This window comes from Lutra lutra, chromosome 16 (assembly GCF_902655055.1).
Source record: "Lutra lutra chromosome 16, mLutLut1.2, whole genome shotgun sequence".
Lineage (NCBI taxonomy): Eukaryota > Metazoa > Chordata > Mammalia > Carnivora > Mustelidae > Lutra > Lutra lutra.
In genome coordinates, this window is record NC_062293.1 from 35,698,447 (window position 1) to 35,718,243 (window position 19,797).

Sequence of the window (19,797 nt, forward strand, 5' to 3'; positions counted from 1 at the left end):
AAGGTAAAGGGGCTAAAGGAACTCAAAGATACTTGTAATTTTAATATTCTATGAATTACAAAAGTAATATGTAAGCACCTTTAAATGCCATCATTTTTATTATACACCTAGATCAAACACTGCATAAATGTCATATTGTTTTGAGCTGTACCGAAGTTATTCCTCAGATACAGAAAGTACAGTAGTCTATTAGCCCAAAGGAAAAAGAGATATGACAATGTATGTGTTGAGTGTGAAAACAATCGCTTTTCAAAACTAGCAGCTCAAGGAAACACTCTGTGGCTAATTGAAGTATTGAGCAGATTAAATTAGAATTAGTTAGGAAAGGCTTTCCAGACTGCTTTAAGTGGTAATGTAGTTCCCAATACATTTCCATATTTTTTTTCTTTTTAAGATTCAATTTATTTGCCAGAGACAGAGAGTACACAAGCAAGGGGAACAGCAGGCAAAGGTAAAACCAGGCGCCCCACTGAGCAGAGAGCTCAGAGAGTAGAGTTGGATCCTACGACCCTGGGATCATGACAGGAGCCAAAAGCAGACACCTAACCAGCTGAACCACCCAGGTGCCCCACATTTCCATAATTCTTAAGTGTTTGATGGCCTATGTGATATCAGACAGGGAAAATGGCAAAAGAGATAAAACCAGTTCTAAATACCCAAGAACTGACGACAAATGTAATTATGATAAACAGTCAACAGAGGAAACAAGCTGATGGTAGATTTTTAACAGACCTGCCAAACAAGCAGTTTAGAATATCCACAATGCATACAAGATAAATGGCTTCTAGAGCTTTCAATATTAAACTGTGTATCTGCAACGCTGTCTTTAAGATTAACTGCTTTTTCAGCTCTTCAGCTTGTCTCCTATCTGAATTTAAGAGCTGCAAACTATAAATATTTTGTTTCTTATAAATGTTGAATTATCAGGATACCTAAAGATACATCATATTCATTCTGCTTACAAAAATTATTTCAACTCATTCATGGGCCACAGTGGCAAATCCCTCTGGAACACATGGGATGCAGAAGATTTGAGGAATGCTAGGCTCTTCACACTAACTGTGCAACAACAGCACCACCTATCACCAATTAAACATACCAAAGCCACAAACTCAGGATAGCCGAAGATAAGAATGGAGCGCTCTACAAATTCCTTTGTGGATATTAATTTTCTACATGAAAAACAGGGGCATCAAATACTGTAGCTCTTAAGTCTACAGTTTACTATTAGAGAAAAGAATTTAAAATCTAGAAGTCTTAAAAGGTCACTTTGTTCAAACTCCCACCCAGGGCAGTAACCATACATTCTCTGAAATCTAAAAATCATGATCTCTTTGAACTTGCACTGAAATTATAATTCAGAGCAATGAAAAACACTTCTCACTATAACAAATACAAATCATGGTATTCTGACACAGAATCTGCTGTGTACTTTATTGCCATATGCCACATGTCTAGCATGTAGCTTCTGGTTTTATGAAATAAACCTTAAAGTTAAAAAAAAAAAGTCTAATCATATTTAACTGAGCTATGTACTAAATTACACTAAATAATGAAGAATAAGGCAAGCTGTCTCGGCATTCTTACAATACGATAAACGTTTAACACTGGATTTAATACACAAGAGCTTACTCTGACATCAAAAAACATTGTGAAATTAGAGCACACCATGCTCCTCAGCATAACAGCTTTCAAAACAGACCTCTAAATGCTCTATTCTATTCCTAGCTTCTACTCTAAATCCCTCTTTAAATGTACAACAGGTAAGAAAGAACATTAGGAATGATTACAAAATACATCCTGCGTTTATTACCCATCCTTTATTACCTCTAAGTTAAATTCTAAAATCTTTAATTGTAACATAAGGATGAAGAAACATCCTATCACTATTATAGATATTTGTGAATATGTTAAAATCAAGATTGTTAGAAGCCTAATTCTAAAGTATACTAAGGGAGTCGCAAATGTCAAACTTGGAGAGAACTCTCCCAATTGTGTGTGTAACTGCTACACTGGAATGCTATTTCAGAACAGAATTGCGAACAAAATATATACAGATAAAGACGTGACGTGTGCACATTTTAGAAAGAACACAAGATGGATAAGTCCTTACAGGCTCAGCTTTAGCTGCCGCTTTCGATTGCCTCTAATAATTTCATACAGTATGTTCACTGGTAATTCTGCTCTCAAATAAATGAGTGTCAAAACTAATTAACTTTTTTAATGGTTTTCACAGTGATTTTTACATCTCTTAAAAAGAGCTAATTGAAAATGGCAAAAAATCTCAGAGATGAGGGTTTTATATATCCTGACAAGAATTACCAGGAGCTGTAAATTCATTTTTAATCCAACAATAATAAATACAAGGGCAGAACTACAAGAAGGAGTGTACCAAGCAATGTTCCAACTTCCTGGCAACGGTGGTAACTTGGGGAGAGGAGCAAACAGGGAGGAAACCTCTCCAAGAGTTCCTCATGGGTCTCTGCCTTTGTTCTTACTGGCATTTTAATTTCTGATGACAGACTTTTGTTGTTTGGAGCATAAACCGGACGTACCAGTTTGGAGGCACAATAAGGAGAACAAAGAATGATTTGTTCACACTGTAGGAAAAAAATCTTTTCCAACCATAGAAAATAGCTTTCGCATGGTGAAAATATGCAAATTACATACCAAACCAAAAAAGTTGGGGGGAGTACAAGTTTAGAATCTCACAGCTCAATCAATGGCAAAAGGAAATTATAACAGCCGAGACAATAATACACACAGAGAAAGGGCTATAAAAGTTGTGGGAGAGCTTTATAACTACTGTTAGAGAATTCTAAAAGCAAACGAAGGTCATCTAGCCCTCAGAACTAAACTTGTTTCTGAAATTGTGATGACTTTTCAAAGGTATCTGACTACAGAACAGAAAAGTCAATCAAATACCAACAACAGTAATAATAATGCTCGGGGCGCCTGGGTGACTCCGTGGGTTAAAGCCTCTGCCTTCAGCTCCGGTCATGATCCCAGGGTCCTGGGATCGAGCCCCGTATTGGGCTCTCTGCTTGGCAGGGAGCCTGCTTCCCTTCCTCTCTGTCTGCCTCTCTGCCTACTTGTGATCTCTGTCTGTCAAGTAAATAATAAATAAAATATTTAAAAATAATAATAATAATAATAATAATGCTCTGTAATGACTAAGAATCAATACAAGAATACATATTTATACCCCCAACTCCCCTTTTAGATACTGGCCAAATTGGAGAACTGTGTCTGCAAGTTGATTCTTTTTAGCAAACTTTTGTTGAAAAATAACCGACACAGAAATAACACATAAATCATACATCTATGTACAGCTTAGTGAATTTTCTATGTCAATACCTCTGTTACCAGCACAATCATCAAGAAACAGAACATGATACTCAGAAGGTTCCTCCACATACCTTCCCAGTCACAAACCCAACTCTAGAATAATCATAACCACTAATGCATTACACACAAGTTTTACTCATTTAATTTTATGCAGAATAACACAGTATGTACTCTTCTGCGAATGGCTTCTTGTGCACGTTACATGTGTATGAAATTCATCCATATTGTTGCATATGATTGTACTTTTTTCTTTTTTTTTTTTTAAGATTTTTATTTATTTACTTGATAGAGAGATAGCACAACAAGGCAGAGCAGCAGACAGAGGGAGAGGGAGAAGCAGGCTCTCCTCGGAGCAGGGAGCCCGATGTGAGACTCAATCCCAGACCCCAGGATCATGACCTGGGTCAAAGGCAGCTGCTCAACCAACCGAGCCACCGAGGCATCCTTCTTTTTTTAATTGTACGTTTTTTTTTTATCCCTGTTGCTATACAGATTTCCACTGCATGAAAAATACTACAATTTATCCATTTTATCCTTGGTGGACTTCTGGGTTGTTTCTAGTTTTGGGCTCATAAGATGACAGAAGAAATTGCAAAAAACTTTCAAGTAAGAAAAAAAATTACTGTATGTCCTTTCAATGGATTACCAGGAGTGTCTAATGGGCTTTTTGGGGTTATTTGGTTCTATAGACATCTGCACCTTTCTTCTGAAAGGGTTATTTTGCAATACTGTAAGTTACAGAAAACCAATAGTAACGTTACTGACTCTTGTCCACAGAAATGCAAATGAATTTTGTCTGGAAGAGATACAATTGAATTGTCTCTATAAAAAAGATGATTCCAGGCAGTACATTTTAGTTTCAATAGTATATTAACCAAGTTTGCATCTCATAACAAGTTCATTTCAGTATTCCCCTAATTGCCTGAATCAGTTCTTAAGATTCTCCTTTGATCCAGCTGTAACAACTTGCAAAATAATACCTCATTTATTAATGAGTTAAATAAAATCTATGACGTATCCATTTTACAGTTGTATGAGAGCCATGATTTTACCATTTTTAAAATAATGCTATAAAGAACACTGCTATGAATATTCTTGCACATTTTTGTTTAGCGAACACACATATGTATTTCTTCTGGGTATATGTCTACTAGGAGAATTGCTCCCATATGCATATGTGCATATTTTGTAGATTTCAACAAAATAGTTTTCTACAGTGACTGTACAAATTTACACTTCCACCAGCAATGTTAAAGAGTTCTACCTGCTCCATATCCTTACCAACGTTTTGTATCAGCCATTCTGGTGGGTGTTCAATGGGACCGTCATTGTGGTTTTAATCTGCATTTTCTTCAAGACTGAAGAGGTTGATCAAATGTCTTTTCATTTGCTTACTGGAATTCAGTAGTTATACTATTCCATGAATGACTGTTAAAGTATCCTGCCCACTACAGTTGCCTGATTCTAAGGGATTATGGATTTAAATCTATTTTGCACAGTGAATGAAATGCAGATCAGTCTCTTCTGAAAAGCAATGCTGCCTCAAACTAACTATATAAACAGTCTTTATTATAGTGACCCTCCGTCAAGGCAAATGACATAAGCATTTTGTCCTGAAGGACCCTCAATTTCTAGATGTATTTATGACAAACAGTTCAGAATATGAATGAGATTCAAGAACTCATTTCAAGAAAAAGACAGAACTTTTCGTACCAATCTAATTCATATCTTAATTCCAAATCCAGTAATGAGTAAACTTTCCCCCAGACTAAGATATGATAGTTTAGTTATACCAACATGATATCCATCTCTTGAAGTGGAAAATATTGATTTGTAAAAATTCATACAAATATTCAAAGCAAATTCAGTCCCTGTTTAAGATAGAAAACATAAAAATTACTATGTATTTCCTTATAACTCAAGCAGTTCAAACAAAAGATAATGATTAGTTTTTTTCTTGATAAATACTTTCACAAGTTTTCACCTTTAAAATAAAAAAATTTAAAAGAGCTATTAATTTGTGCTGAGTGAAATAAGTCAAGCAGAGAGAGTCAATTATCATATGGTTTCACTTATTTGTGGAGCCTAACAAATAGCATGGAGGACAAGGGGAGATGGAGAGGAGAAGGGAGTTGAGGGAAATTGGAAGGGGAGGTGAACCTTGAGAGACTATGGACTCTGAAAAACGATCTGAGAATTTTGAAGGGGTGGGGGGTGGGAGATTGGGGGCACCAGGTGGTGGGTATTGTGGAGGGCACGGATTGCATGGAGCACTGGGTGTGGTGCAAAAATAATGAATACTGTTATGCTGAAAAAAATTTAAAAAAAAATAAAAAATAAAGAGGGTACTTTTCACCAACAACAAAAAAAAAAAAAAAAAAAAAAAAGAGCTATTAATTTGGGACACCTGGGTGGCTCAGTTGGTTGGACGACTGCCTTCGGCTCAGGTCATGATCCCGGAGTCCCGGGATCGAGTCCCGCATCGGGCTCCCAGCTCCATGGGGAGTCTGCTTCTCCCTCTGACCTTCTCCTCACTCATGCTCTCTCTCACTGTCTCTCTCTCAAATAAATAAATAAAATCTTTAAAAAAAAAAAAAAAGAGCTATTAATTTGCCTATTTTTTTTTTTTTTTCAAAATGGCTATGGCATACATAGCAGATGATTTCCAGGCTAGAAATACAAACTGAGAACCAAGACACCAGACAAGAAAGACAACAGAAGAAAAAGTATTCCCTGTGTTTATCTCAAACACATCCTGACTTTCAATCGAAAATATCTTTCATATCAGAGTGCTCCAAACTAGTAATGGCTTTCGTTCCCCTTGGGAAGTCTGAGCAAGCCAACAAGGGGGACCCTGGAAGTTTTATTCTTTTCCCAAAATCATGGCCTACGGCAACAATGCCAAGTACATAATAATATGCCAGGATCATCAGTGACAAATACCACACATCAAGATCAAATATTCTGGCAGTTTATTTTAGTAGAAAATAATTTACTAACTATACAAATTTGCTAAATTTGAGTTGGCTTTAAAATAAGGGGTGGGGTGCCTGGGTGGCTCAGTGGGCTAAAGCCTCTGCCTTCGGCTCAGGTCATGATCTTAGGGTCCTGGGATCGAGCCCCGAATTGAGCTCTCTGCTCAGCAGGGAGCCTGCTTCTTCCTCTCTCTCTGCCTGCTTCTCTGCCTACTTGTGATCTCTCTCTGTGTCAAATAAATAAATAAAATCTTTTAAAAAAAATAAAATAAGGGGCAACAGGGGCACCTGGGTGGCTCAATGGGTTAAAGCCTCTGCCTTCAGCTTAGGTCATGATCTCAGGATCTTGGGATGAGCCTGCATTGGGCTCTCTGCTCAGCGGGGAGCCTGCTTCTCCCCCTCTCTCTGCCTGCCTCTCTGCCTACTTGTGATCTCTGTCAAATAAATAAATAAAATCTTGAAAAAATTTAAAAAAAAAAGAAACAAGGGGCAACAGTGATGACTAAATTGTGTGTTTAAAAGATGTAACCTTAAACATAGTTAAATCAAGATGTTGCTGAATGAATGGATGAATAAAATGACTGGGCCTGTATCGGCCTCATTATTCAACGTTAATGGTATTCAGCATAAATTAGACTTGCCCCCACTATTCTCAAAGCATGTTATTAACACTTCATGTCTGGAAATTTATCATAATACCAAAACATAAAACATTTGCTACAACTCATTCTTGAGCCCCCCGGTATATTACTTCCTATGTTTTACAGCTCTCAATAAAAGGACTCTTACCAAGGTGGGAAGGAGCATATTATCTGTACTGCAGTTTTTATCACACTACTCTTCACACTTACACTCAAGATCAAGGCAGTCTCCAGCCTTTCTGGCAAATATCCCACACTCATTCCAACCTTTAGGAGTTTATATGATGTTTTTACCTGCGACAGGTTTCCTAACCAACTATGATGTAAGAACAGACCATTTAAATATTCAAATGTAGAGCTAGCAATCTTTCTAACTGTTCCACATGCACTAACCAGACAGATACAACTGAAATGAAGTTCCTGAAAAAAGAGCATTGTTTCACTAGTTTTAAACTTAAAAGGTAACACCAATTAAAAAATTTTTAATTAAGGAGAAAATGTAAGCTATAGACTTATATTATTAATAATTTATCAATATTGGTTCATTAATTTTAACAAATGTACCTTACTAAGGCGCAAATGGGAGTGGTGAGGGGATACAGGAATTCTCTGTACTTTCTACTTAATTTTTATGTAAATGTATAAAAAAATAAAGTCTATTAATTTTTAATTATATAGATATTGATATAGACATGGGAAAATGTGGAAATTCCATAAATAAATTAAACTTCCCTAATAACCCCCCAAAAAATAAGGATAAGAGGTAAAAATACAGAGTGAGAATGAAGAGGTGATGAGGTCTTATACTAAGGAATTCAGTTTTTAAAGCAACAAAAGGAACTCACTTAGCTGATTTAAATCTACAAGTATATAGTTATCACTTTGCTAATTGTTACATAAGTGCTAATCAAACAGACCACACAACTGAACTGATGAAGAAATTCTGTAAAAAGAAGGCTGCTTCATGACTGCTATTTTACCTTAAAAAGTCACGGCAATATATTTTTTTAGAGAGGAAAGATAAAAAATATAAAGGGAGATATGGAAAGAAGTAAGAAGTGTCATCTAATACTGAGGTATTCAACTAATAAGTAAGCTACTAATAAGTAGCTACATGAGTGACAATTATAACTTTAAAGCAATTTCTATTAAGAGCTGATAGTCTCTCTCTAGCATCACCCTGTGAGCCAGTTTGATGATATATTTTCATTTTAGATCTGAGGACACAAAGAACAATATTCCCCAAAACAACCAGACCAGAGGCATTAGTCTCTCCTATGAATATACTGTATTCAAAACCTTTTTTTTTTTCAAGATTTTATCTATTTATTTGACAGAGATCACAAGTAGGCAGAGAGGCAGGCAGAGAGTGAGAGGGAAGCAGTCTCTCTGCTGAGCAGAGAGCCCAATGCGGGCTTGATCCCAGAACCCCGAGATCATGACCTAAGCTGAAGGCAGAGGCTTTAACCCACTGAGCCACCCAGGCGCCCCTCAAAGCAATTTTTAAACTCGGGCCTTTTTCTCACTAACAAGTCATTGTCAGGGAGTTATTTTATGTGTCACACTTGTTCTAGCAATTTCAAAAACTTAAGATAGCACAGTTTGAAAAAAGTACTTCTAGTAGTAAAAAAAAAAAAAAAAAAGTCATTCTTTTGAAAGCTCCTAACATTAGGAGGAAGACAGGGACAACATTTTTGTTTTATTTTTGCCTAACTAACCATAAGTGATTCAGTTAACGTCAGAGTGTCAGTATCTCTGTAACCTACTCTGTATGCCATCAAGAAAAAAAAAAGGCAAACCACAAAAACCACCTAAAACACATATTTTTGAGGACTAACAACTTATAGAGCAGATATTTGCTAACCACATAAAGCAGACAGCAACTGAGTCTATATTTTGGTCTTGACACTAAATTCAAAATACAAAACTGGAGGCAAGAAGGAAGTGAGTTTCAAGAACAATATGAAAACCTCAGAACAAAAATAATGAATGGAACTTGTAATCATATTTTCATACTTCCAAATTTTCGCACACACAGAGAGGAGTATTTTAAGGCGACTTTCACCTTTCCCCTTCAGCCTGATTTTTGAAAGGAAGATCAAAGAAAGGCCGTTTAAACTCACACGTTCCTTTGGTTATGCAACACAGATTCAGACATTACACTTCAAAACCCCAGCCACTGCTTCGGCACCACCAGTCCAACTACCATCCCCCAAGCTTTGAAGCAGCCCTAATGGTATCTTCCATTTGCAAGTAACACTTCTGTAGTCAAAAGATCTTACTCAGGGTAGATGTTAATGTAAAACCACTCAGACTACACAGACACACACGCCTGGAGGCAGACTGGAAGGTGTTCAGAAGTCAATGTAACACCATTACACAGAGTGTCAGCCTAGCAGCTGTCATAAACACTTCATCATCACTCACACACACAAACTGGATTCCCGTTAACTTGTTATTTTATTTTGTGTGGAATACATGTCCAATTGGAAAGAGAGAGAAAACAGTGCTACAGATAAGCCAATTCTGGCTTACAGCCTTTTTCCACTTCTAAAAGACTGAGTTTGTCATATTTCATTGGTATTGTAAACCTATCCTGATATAATCTGTTGATTGAAGATAGTTTTGCAATGGATATCTAACCAAAGAGAAACATTATATTAAATAGAAGCCTAAGGTTTTTCTTCTATAAAATAGATATCATACGAACTTGTAAGATTGAGAAAATGATAAAAAATGACTGACACCACCAATGGCAGCAGGAAGTAGAGCAACCAGAACTCTCAGATAATGCAGGTAGAAGTGTATAATAATACAACCTCTCTGAAAAACTGTAAGCAATTTTTTTAAAGAGTTTATCTATTTATAAGACACAGAGAGAGACAGTGAGAGAGGGAACACAAGCAGGAGAGTGGGAGAGGGAGAAGCAGACTTCCCGCTGAGTAGGGAGCCTGATGTGGGGCTCGATCCCAGGACCCTGGGATTATGACGCCCCTGTAAGCAATTTCTAATCAAGTTAAATATGTGCCTAACCTGTGACCCAGCAATTCTACTCTTAGGTACATACTCAAAAACAGAGCACACATGGGGTGCCTGTGTGGCTCAGTCGGTTAAGCTTCTGACTCCTGATTTTGGCTCAGGTCATAATCTCACAGTCATAAGACTGAGCCCCATGATGGGCTCCATGCTGGGCATGGAGCCTGCTTAAGATTCTCTCTCTCCCTCTCCTTTTGCCCCCCTCAAAAAGGAAAAATGGAGCACATATATCTACAATTATGTTCAGAGAAGCTGTATTCATTACAGAAACACAAATGCCCACCAAAAGGAAAATAGCTAAACATGGGGCGCCAGGGTGGCTCAGTCGGTTCAGTGTCTGCCTTCAGCTCAGGTCATGATCCCAGGGTCCTGGGATGGAGCCCTATGTGAGTAGGGAGCCTGTTTCTCCCTATGCCTGCCTCTCCCTTTGCTTGTGCATGCTTTCTCCCTCTCTCTGACAAATAAAATAAAATCTTTTTTAAAAAAGGGAATAGCAAAACAAATTGGTATAGTTAATCAGCAGACTATAACACAGTAATAAATTAAAAAATATAAACTATTGCAACATGCAAGAACATGGATGGATCTAAAACATACACTGAGTGAAAAAAGACAGATACAAAGGAATACATACTGTGTGCCTCTATTAATATGAAATTCGATTAACTCTATTAATATGAAGTTCAGCAAATGATTATGAAAATTAGGCAAAACTAATCTATGGTCAAAATATTTTTTATCCTGTCCGGAGGGAAGGTAATACTGACTGGGGAGCTTTCTGAGTAAGAAAAATGTTCTACATTTTGTTCTCAATAGCACTTTCATTTATTTATGTATGAGTATACACAATATATATAATTACATAAACATACACACAGTCGTCAAACCACAGACTTGAGATCTGTACATTTTATAGTATATCTTAATTTTTTAAAGGTATCTATCATAAATTATAGTCCATCCAGACAATGGAATATTATTCAGCACTAAAAAGAAATGAGCCATCAAGCCATAAAAAGACTTGGGCTTAAATGCATATTACTAAGTGAAAGAAGCCAATCTGAGTGAAAGAAGCCACATGGTATATGATTACAACCATATGACATTCTGGAAAGGCAAAACTATACAGTAGCCCCCCACCCCTTCTATGAGCAATATATTCCAAGACCTCCAGTGGATGCTTAAAACTGTGAATAGTAAGAAATCCTACCTATACTATGTTTTCTCCAATACACATGAGCCATGATGAAGTTTAATTTATAAATTAGACACAGTAAGAGATTAACAATAATAATAAAATATAACAACTATCACAATATACTGTAACAGAAGTTATGGGAATATCTCTCTCTTTCTCAAAACATCCCATTGTACTGTACTTACTCTACTTGAGATGACATGAGATGATAAAATGCCTACATGAAAAAAAAAATGCCTACGTGATGAGGTGAGGTAAGGTAAATGATGGAGGCATCGTCATCGAGTGTTAGATTACTGACCTTTTTTTCCAAGATTTTATTTATTTATTAGAGAGAGTGCACAAGCAGGGGGAGCAGCAGAGGGAGAGGGAGAAACAGGCTCCCCACTGAGCAGGGAGTCCAGTGGAGACCTGGATCCCAGGATCCTGGGATCATGACCTATGCCAAAGGCAGACGCGTAACTGACTGAGCCACCCAGGTGCCCTACTACTGACTTCCTGACAATATGTCAGAAGGATGATCATCTGGTTTTGGACGACAGCTGACTGTGGGTAACTGAAATCATGGAAAGTTAAACCACAGATAAGGGGATTACTGATGTGGAATGTTGATAGTGGAGAGGTTGTGCATTTGTAGGGGTTAAACGTGAGCTTTAATTTTTTATCTATAAAATGAGAGTAACACTGAATAGTAAGTTGAGGAGCTCCTGGCTGGCTCAGTCAGTGGAGCATGCAACTCTTGATCTCAGCATTTTGAGTTCAAGCCCATGATGGGTGTAGAGATTACTTAAAAGTAAAAGAAAATCTTTTTAAAAAATAGTAAAATTGACAAGATAATAAAGAATAATAGGCAATATGCCTAAAATAATGTGTATGGTATATTCTGATCATTCCAATTACAGATGCTAATATTTATATTAACATTATGAAACACCACTAGGCAGCACAAGTGTCAAAACTCTCCCAGGCATCTCATCACTACTCTGTGCTCTATAGCACTTTATCCACGCCTCCCTTGTGACTCTGATCTCATAGGCCAGGGTTTCTCAAACTCAGCCTTACTGATATTTTGGAAGGGACAATTCTGTGTTGTAGACGTTGTCCTGGACATTGTAGGATGCTCAGCAGCATCTCTCGCTTCTACCCACTAGATGCCAGTAGCAACTTCCAATCATGACAATAAAACATGTCCACAAACATGGCCAAATGCCTCCTTGGGGGCAAAAGCAATCCCATTTGGGAAGCACTGACACAGACTACAATTAAGTAGTGACATCTCACACAAGTAGAATATGATCTCTTCAAGGCTTAGGTCTTAGTTATATTTGTATCCACTAATACTTGGCATAGGCCCTAAAGTTTCCGTGTGGATGAATAGAAAAATTATGGTGCTATTAATTAACAAAAATAGAGATTTTAGGAAGAGGGGATAGATTAGGAATGGAATGGGACATGAGCAAACAGCAAATGATTATGAAATTTAATTTGGGTCTTTCTGAATTGACTCTCTTAGATGAAAATATTCAGCAAAAGACTGAAATCTTGAAACACATCTACTAAACATATACACGCATACATATATGTGTATATATACATATACATATATAAATGAATACACAGATATAACAACTAACTGCCAGACAATTTACTTGGCACCAGATATATAAAAGACATTAAGACATGACCAGAGCCCCAGGAGCCTGGGTGGCTCAGTCAGTTAAGCGACTAACTCTTGGTTTTAGCTCAAGTCATGATCTCAGGGTCATGAGATGAGCCCCACATTGGGTTCTGTGCTCAGTGCAGAATCTGCTTGAAATCCTCTCTCTCCCTCTCCCTTTTCCCCTCCCCGCTCTGATGCACACATGCCCACACGTGTTCTCTCTCTCTAAAAATAAATAAATCCTAAAAAAAAAAAAAAAAAGAGGGGCGCCTGGGTGGCTCAGTGGGTTAAGCCGCTGCCTTCGGCTCAGGTCATGATCCCAGGTCCTGGGTTCAAGCCCCACATCGGGCTTTCTGCTCAGCAGGGAGCCTGCTTCCTCCTCTCTCTCTGCCTGCCTCTCTGCCTACTTGTGATTTCTCTCTGTCAAATAAATAAATAAAATCTTTAAAAAAAAAAAAAAAGATATGACCACAGTTATAGAGAGGCTTACAAAAGAATTCTCCCAACTATGGGATGCCTGGGTGGCTCAGTCAATTAAGCATCTGCTTTCAGCTCAGGCCATGATCCCAGAGTCCTGGGATCAAGTCCAACATCAGGGTTCTTGCTTCTCCCTCTGCCTAATGCTCCCCCTGCTTGTGCATACTCCCTCTGACAAATAAATAAATAATTTTTTTAAAATAAAATAGCAATTAAAAAGAAAAAAAATTCTCCCAACTGCTAATGCAAAATCAAGACTCCCAAAAAATACTAGAACTCATAGGCTAAATACACACACACACACACACACACACACAGAGTAAATCCCTTGTGTTCTTAACTACACACAACTTTTCCCCCTTAAATTATATACATCTAAGCCAGTGGTTTAAACCAGAATTTTCTCTAGAGTTGTGGTTCACAACCTGAAGAGGTTCTAAGCCAGGGGAGGACATCCTTAATTGTCACAGTTAAGGGAGTTGCTTCGGGCATCTAGCAGACAGAGGCAACAGATGTAGCTACATATCCTGCAATGTACAAGGCCAGCCCCCCATAACAAAGAATCCTCTGGTCTAAAATGTCAATAATGGCAAGATTGAGTCACAAACATATAAAATTTATATTTGCATATTTTCACGTCTTATATTTTTAGATAATTTCCTATTTAAAATAGTGTTAACCCTCTAAAACAATCATTTTTTTAAGTTTTGTTATCACTTCTTATTAGTTCCCATCAAGCTGACCAATACTTTTTAAATTAGAAAAGTATACATAAAGAAAAAGAACAGAAAGCAAAGGCACAGAATATGAGAACTATGTGATCAATGCACACTCTTTCTCTAGCTGTAAATAATCCCCAGACCAGACTTAAAGAATATTAATATACGGCCAATTAAAAATACTGGGACTCCGTTTCAAGATTACTCATCGTGTCTACAGATGAAAATCTCATAGGGTTCATATCCTATCAGTACACTTAAATAGAGGTCAAAATAGGCAAAATGATCATAATTTATGGTGTTAAAAATCTATGTAGTAGGTCAATTATACCTAGATAAAAATTGGAAAAAACGAACTACAAATTTTTTTTAAAAATCAATGTAATTGTCTATTTCCTGGTTTTGATACTGTACTATAGTTTATATAAGATGTCATCTTTGGGGGAAGCTGGGTGAAGGGTACACAGGATTCTAAATAAGATTGTGCAACTTCCCATGAGTCTATAATTATTTCAAAACAAAAGGATCTTAAAAATCAATTCAAAAATAGGTAAAAATAGACAACAGAGAGGGTAAAAATTACCTATATATATATATGGTATTACTGCACTTAAGAGGGGAAAGAATGGTCTTTTCAGGAAATGGTGCTGAATCAATTAGGTTGGTTTTTTGTTTTTTTGTTTGTTTTTTTTTTTTACTTTTAAGTAAAAGGAGCCTTGACCCCTGACTCACACTATACACAAAAAATTTCAAATGAAGCATAAACCCAAAGATAAAAACAACCTCTGACAAAAAATATAGAAGGGGTGCCCAGATGGCTCAGTCAGTTAAACATTGGACTCTTGGTTTCAGCACAGGTGGTGATCTCAGGGTCACGGGATTGAGCCCCATGTCGGGCTCTGCGCTCAGTACAGAGTCTGCTTGAGAGTCTCTCTCTCCCTCTCAAATAAATAAATAAATCTTTTAAAAGGTAAAAAGAAAATATAGGAGAATATCTTCATGGTCTTAGAATAAACAAGAATACAAAAAGCATTAACAGAGTAAACCACTTAAAATCTGATCCAGATTTCTGTCATCAAAGAACAACATTAGGGCACCTGGGTGGCTCAGCCGGTTAAGTGTCTGCCTTCAGTTCAGGTCATGATCTACGGGTCCTGGGATCGAGCCCCACAATGAGCTCTCTGCTTGGAGGGAGCCTGCTTCTCCCTCTCCCTCTACCTGCTGCTCTGCCTGCTGTGATCTCTCTCTCTGTCAAGTAAATAAATAAAATCTCTTAAAAAAAAAAAAAAAAGAACAACATTAAGAAAGTGAAAATCTAAGAATACCTACAAAGGAGACTACTAAGACAAATGATGAAATCAGAAGATGGATTGTACATAACAGTATTTTATCAAATATAAATGTCCTGGTTTTGACAGTGCTATGTTTGTATAAGATAATGTGCTTATTCTTAGGAAATATATAATGAGTTATTTATGGAAAAGGGGTATATGGTTTCTCCTACTGATAAATGGTTCAGAAAAAATCTTCACAAATAAAAAAACTGAGAAAATAATACAGCAAATGGGGCAAAATGTCTATAACTGGTAAATCTGGGTAAATCAAGGAGTACCTTGTAAAATTTCCTAGAAGTTTAAAATTACTGCAAAATGAAAAGCGTCTTTAAAACTCCACAATGAGATACTGGTACATACCTACCAGGACGGTTAAAATTTTAAAAGCTGAAAATACCAAGGGCCAATGAGAAATAGAGAGCAGATGAAACTTTCATACTTGTTAGTGGGCATACATATTGGTAAAAGTACCTTTTTAAAGATTTTATTTATTTATTTATTTGACAGAGAGAGACAGTGAGAGAGGGAACACAACCAGGGGGACTGGGAGAGGGAGAAACAGGCTTCCCGTCGAGCAGGGAGCCCAATATGGGGCTGAAGGCAGCCACTTAACGACTGAGCCATCCAGGTACCCCAGGAAAAGTACTTTGGAAAACTGGCTCTCTGTACTAAAGTTAAACATACATCTACACTATGAGATAGCAAATCTACTCTAGGTCTACATATCCAAGAGAAATGGGTGCAGTATATGTCCACCAAGAAACATATATATCAACTTTCAGAGCCACTTCATTCATGAAACTCAAAAACCGGAAACAAAAATGACCATTAGATATATAAGGGACTTTTTAGAATGTGTTGTATTTGTCATAAGATACTACACAGAAAAAAATAAGAACAAATTATTGCTACACACAAGAACATGAAAGAATCCCATAACCCAGGGCACCTGGGTGGCTCAGTGGGTTGAGCCTCTGCCCTCAGCTCAGGTCGTGATCTCAGGGTCCTGGGATCGAGCCCTGCATCGGGCTCGCTGCTCAGCAAGGAACCTGCTTTCCTCCCCCCCACCACCTGCCTCTCTGCCTACTTGTGATCTCTCTGTCAAATAAATAAATAAAATCTTAAAAAAAAAAAAAAGAATCCCATAGCCATACTGCTAATAGAAAGAAGCCATACATAAAAGAATACAGACTGTATTATCTATGACCATATTTTTTTTAAGAAGTTCAAGAACAGAAAAACTAATTTCTGTCACAGAAGTCAGAATACTGGTTACTTGGAGTTACAAGGAGGACAGTATTAAAAGGGAAGAGGGACTCTTCAGAGTTGCTGGGAACATTCTCTATCTTATTCTGAGTGATGTATAAGTTGTATACATATATAAAAATTCAATCTGTACAATCTGTACAATCTGTACACGATCTGGGCACTTTATGGTATTAACTATATTCAATAAAATGTATAACAAGAGAAAAAAACTGCCTTCCACAAACTCATAACTCTGCTTATGTCCTTTGTGTCCAAAGACTATCTTCTGCTTTAGTGTAGAAAAACATCAAAAATATTTCAAACAAGAAAGATTCCAATTTATGATAATAAATTTCAAACTCAGAGTGGGTATGAAATCAACAAAAGCCCATAAAGCCACTATTAAAACATAAGGAAAGATTAAACTTCAGAGGCAAGATTTCTCTAAAGTGACATGGTAGGAAACACATTTGAAGCAAAAGCATTTTTCTCCATTAATACAGGTGGATTCTATAAGTTATTTCAACATTATTCTTCATTTTTGCTTTTATTCACTGCATGACTCCCAAAGTCTTCCACTGCAGATGACTAAAGAACTGTCCTTTATTTCTCTTCCCAGTAACAAGAGACTGGACCCAACAAAATAAGGCCTCATTCTCAAGAAACACAATTTTTTGATTCAGGTCCATATTCAAACTTTCTCTGTTTGCCAGTTATCCCAAATCATGGACTTTATATTGCTCCCAAATGAAACTCATAAAAATTGTTTCCTGGCTAGCAATTTTGACATGGCAAGGTCTATTGGCACCCAACGTCTAATAAATAATAGACTAATTGGTATTTACCTCAACTATGCCCTCAAACATGGCTTTAGAGCCATGTTTCTCAAAAGCTTAAGTGTAAAGCTACAGACACTAAAAGCTTTAGGGCAAATACTTCCTTTCGAGGGAACGGCCGCACTTTTCTTAACCCAATGTGTGAGCGACACCTAGTGTCATTACTTTTGAAGTACAGTCAAAGCTCCAAGATAAAGCACTCGGATACCTGACTTACTGAAGCTAAAATATACATGAGTTAACATTTTGGTGCTGGAGGGGAAGTAGGAGGGGGGATAGACTAAATGGGTGATAGGGATTAAGGAGGGCACTTGTTTTTTGTTTTTTGTTTTTAAGATTTTACTTACTTATTATTTAAGAGAGAGAGCATGAGAGAAGGGAAGGGTGGGAGGAAGAAGCAAACTCCCTGCAGAGCAGGGAGCCCGATGCGGGACTCGATCCTCAGACTCCAAGATCATGACCTGAGCCTAAGGTAGTTTGCCAAAGGGCACTTGTGATGAGCACTGAGTGCTATATGTAAATGAGGAATCACTGAATTCTACTCTTGAAACTAGTATTACACTGTACATTAACTAGAATTTAAATAAAAACTTGAAACAAAAAAACTCTTTGAAACTAAATACATATACTGCTTCATGCAACATAACTGTCATCTTTAACTTGTTGTAATGAATACATTTTAAGATTTTCTAAGATATTAAGAGTTTCAAAAGAGGATGCAAAAACTAAGTAGCCATTTAAACATATAGCAAAAAAGTAGGGAAAATTCTCAGGACTTTTATAAAGGTATATCTTGGGTTTCTTATCTGCTGAATATTTTAAATGAGAATTCTTTATTACTTATACTATGCAATGCAATTTTTGCCTTATATGATTTTTAACATAATGCAAGTTTAAGTCTAATAATAAAATTACATTTCTTCTAAAACTATCCCATCTTACATACCAGGTAACACCAGCCCCAAGTCAAAACCCTGGGAACATCTTTAACTCTTCTCTCCTCTTTAATGACTTACCAGATACCACCACAACAAATTTAGATCAGGCTCACAACATCCCACATTAGGACAATGCTGAAATTGACTCCTAACTGGCCTGATAACCTTTTCTTTTCTCCTTAGTCTCTATCTCTCCAACCGTCACTGCAAGATAAATCTTTATTAAATATGGACTTTGGAATGTATTTCTTGTTACTCGAAGATTTTTAATGAGTTCATAGTGGCTGAAAGATCAATAAATCCAAGTCTTCATCCCGCAATTCAAATTTCTTCCCTGAAACTTCTATATCTCATTCTATGTCCAGAGAGCATATAACCACTAAAATGAATATTAATAATCATAGAAATGATTGTCTGTGTTAAATGAAATAACACATGACTACAAAACATCTAAAATATACCCACTCTCATAAACAACTCCTCCTCCACCTGGATGCCATGTTGACAGTGTTTGTCTAACCATGTTATGAATGCCCGATTATTTATTTTTTAATTTCCATTCTGGCACAGACTCTTCCATAAGCAACAGACACATATTTGGATCATGTTCAACTGACAAATAACTATCAATGTCTAAAAGCTTGCTCTCATTTCCTGTACTTACTTTGTTGCATACAGCAACAAACATTTCACTATGACCAGTTCGTGGACCAGCACCACCAGTCCACAGTCCAGAAACTTAAAACCAAACTCACTATCCTTCCACTCCCATTTGTGCTTCATACCATCACTACTTTTTAAGACACATCACTGTCTAATCATTCAAAGTCCTCAAATGGCTTCTCCAACTCACTACTTTTAGTGAGCAAAAGTGTACAGATAGGAGTGCCTGGGTGGCTCAGTGGGTTAAGCCTCTGCCTTCGGCTCAGGTCATGATCTCAGGGTCCTAGGATCAAGCCCCGCATCGGGCTCTCTGCTCAGCGGGGAGCCTGCTTCTCCCTCTCTCTCTGCCTGCCTCTCTGCCTACTTGTGATCTGTCAAATAAATAAATAAAATCTTTATTTAAAAAAAAAAGTATACAGATAATTCCTAAAAGATATTCAAATGGCCAAAAATACATTAAAAGTATTCTAACATTATTAGCCATCACAAGGTACCTCCCATCAGAATGGCTAAAATTAAAAAGATAGACAACACCAAATGTTGATGAGGTTATGGAACAACGTGTACACTGCTAGGGGAAATGTAAGATGGTACAACTACTTTGGAAAAAGGTTTGGATGTCTGTTATAAAACCGACCACATTCCTACCCTATGAAGCTGCAATTCCACTTGTAGGTCCTTACCTAAGAGAAATGAACACACCACTTTACAAAAAGACTTACAG

General features: G+C 37.1%; 1 protein-coding gene across 9 annotated transcripts in view; it reads right to left on the minus strand.

The window, feature by feature from the left end:
- Window positions 1-19,797, minus strand: part of BCAS3 (BCAS3 microtubule associated cell migration factor) — a 592,326-nt gene that overhangs the window by 538,188 nt on the left and 34,341 nt on the right. The gene's annotated exons all lie outside the window — the stretch shown is intronic.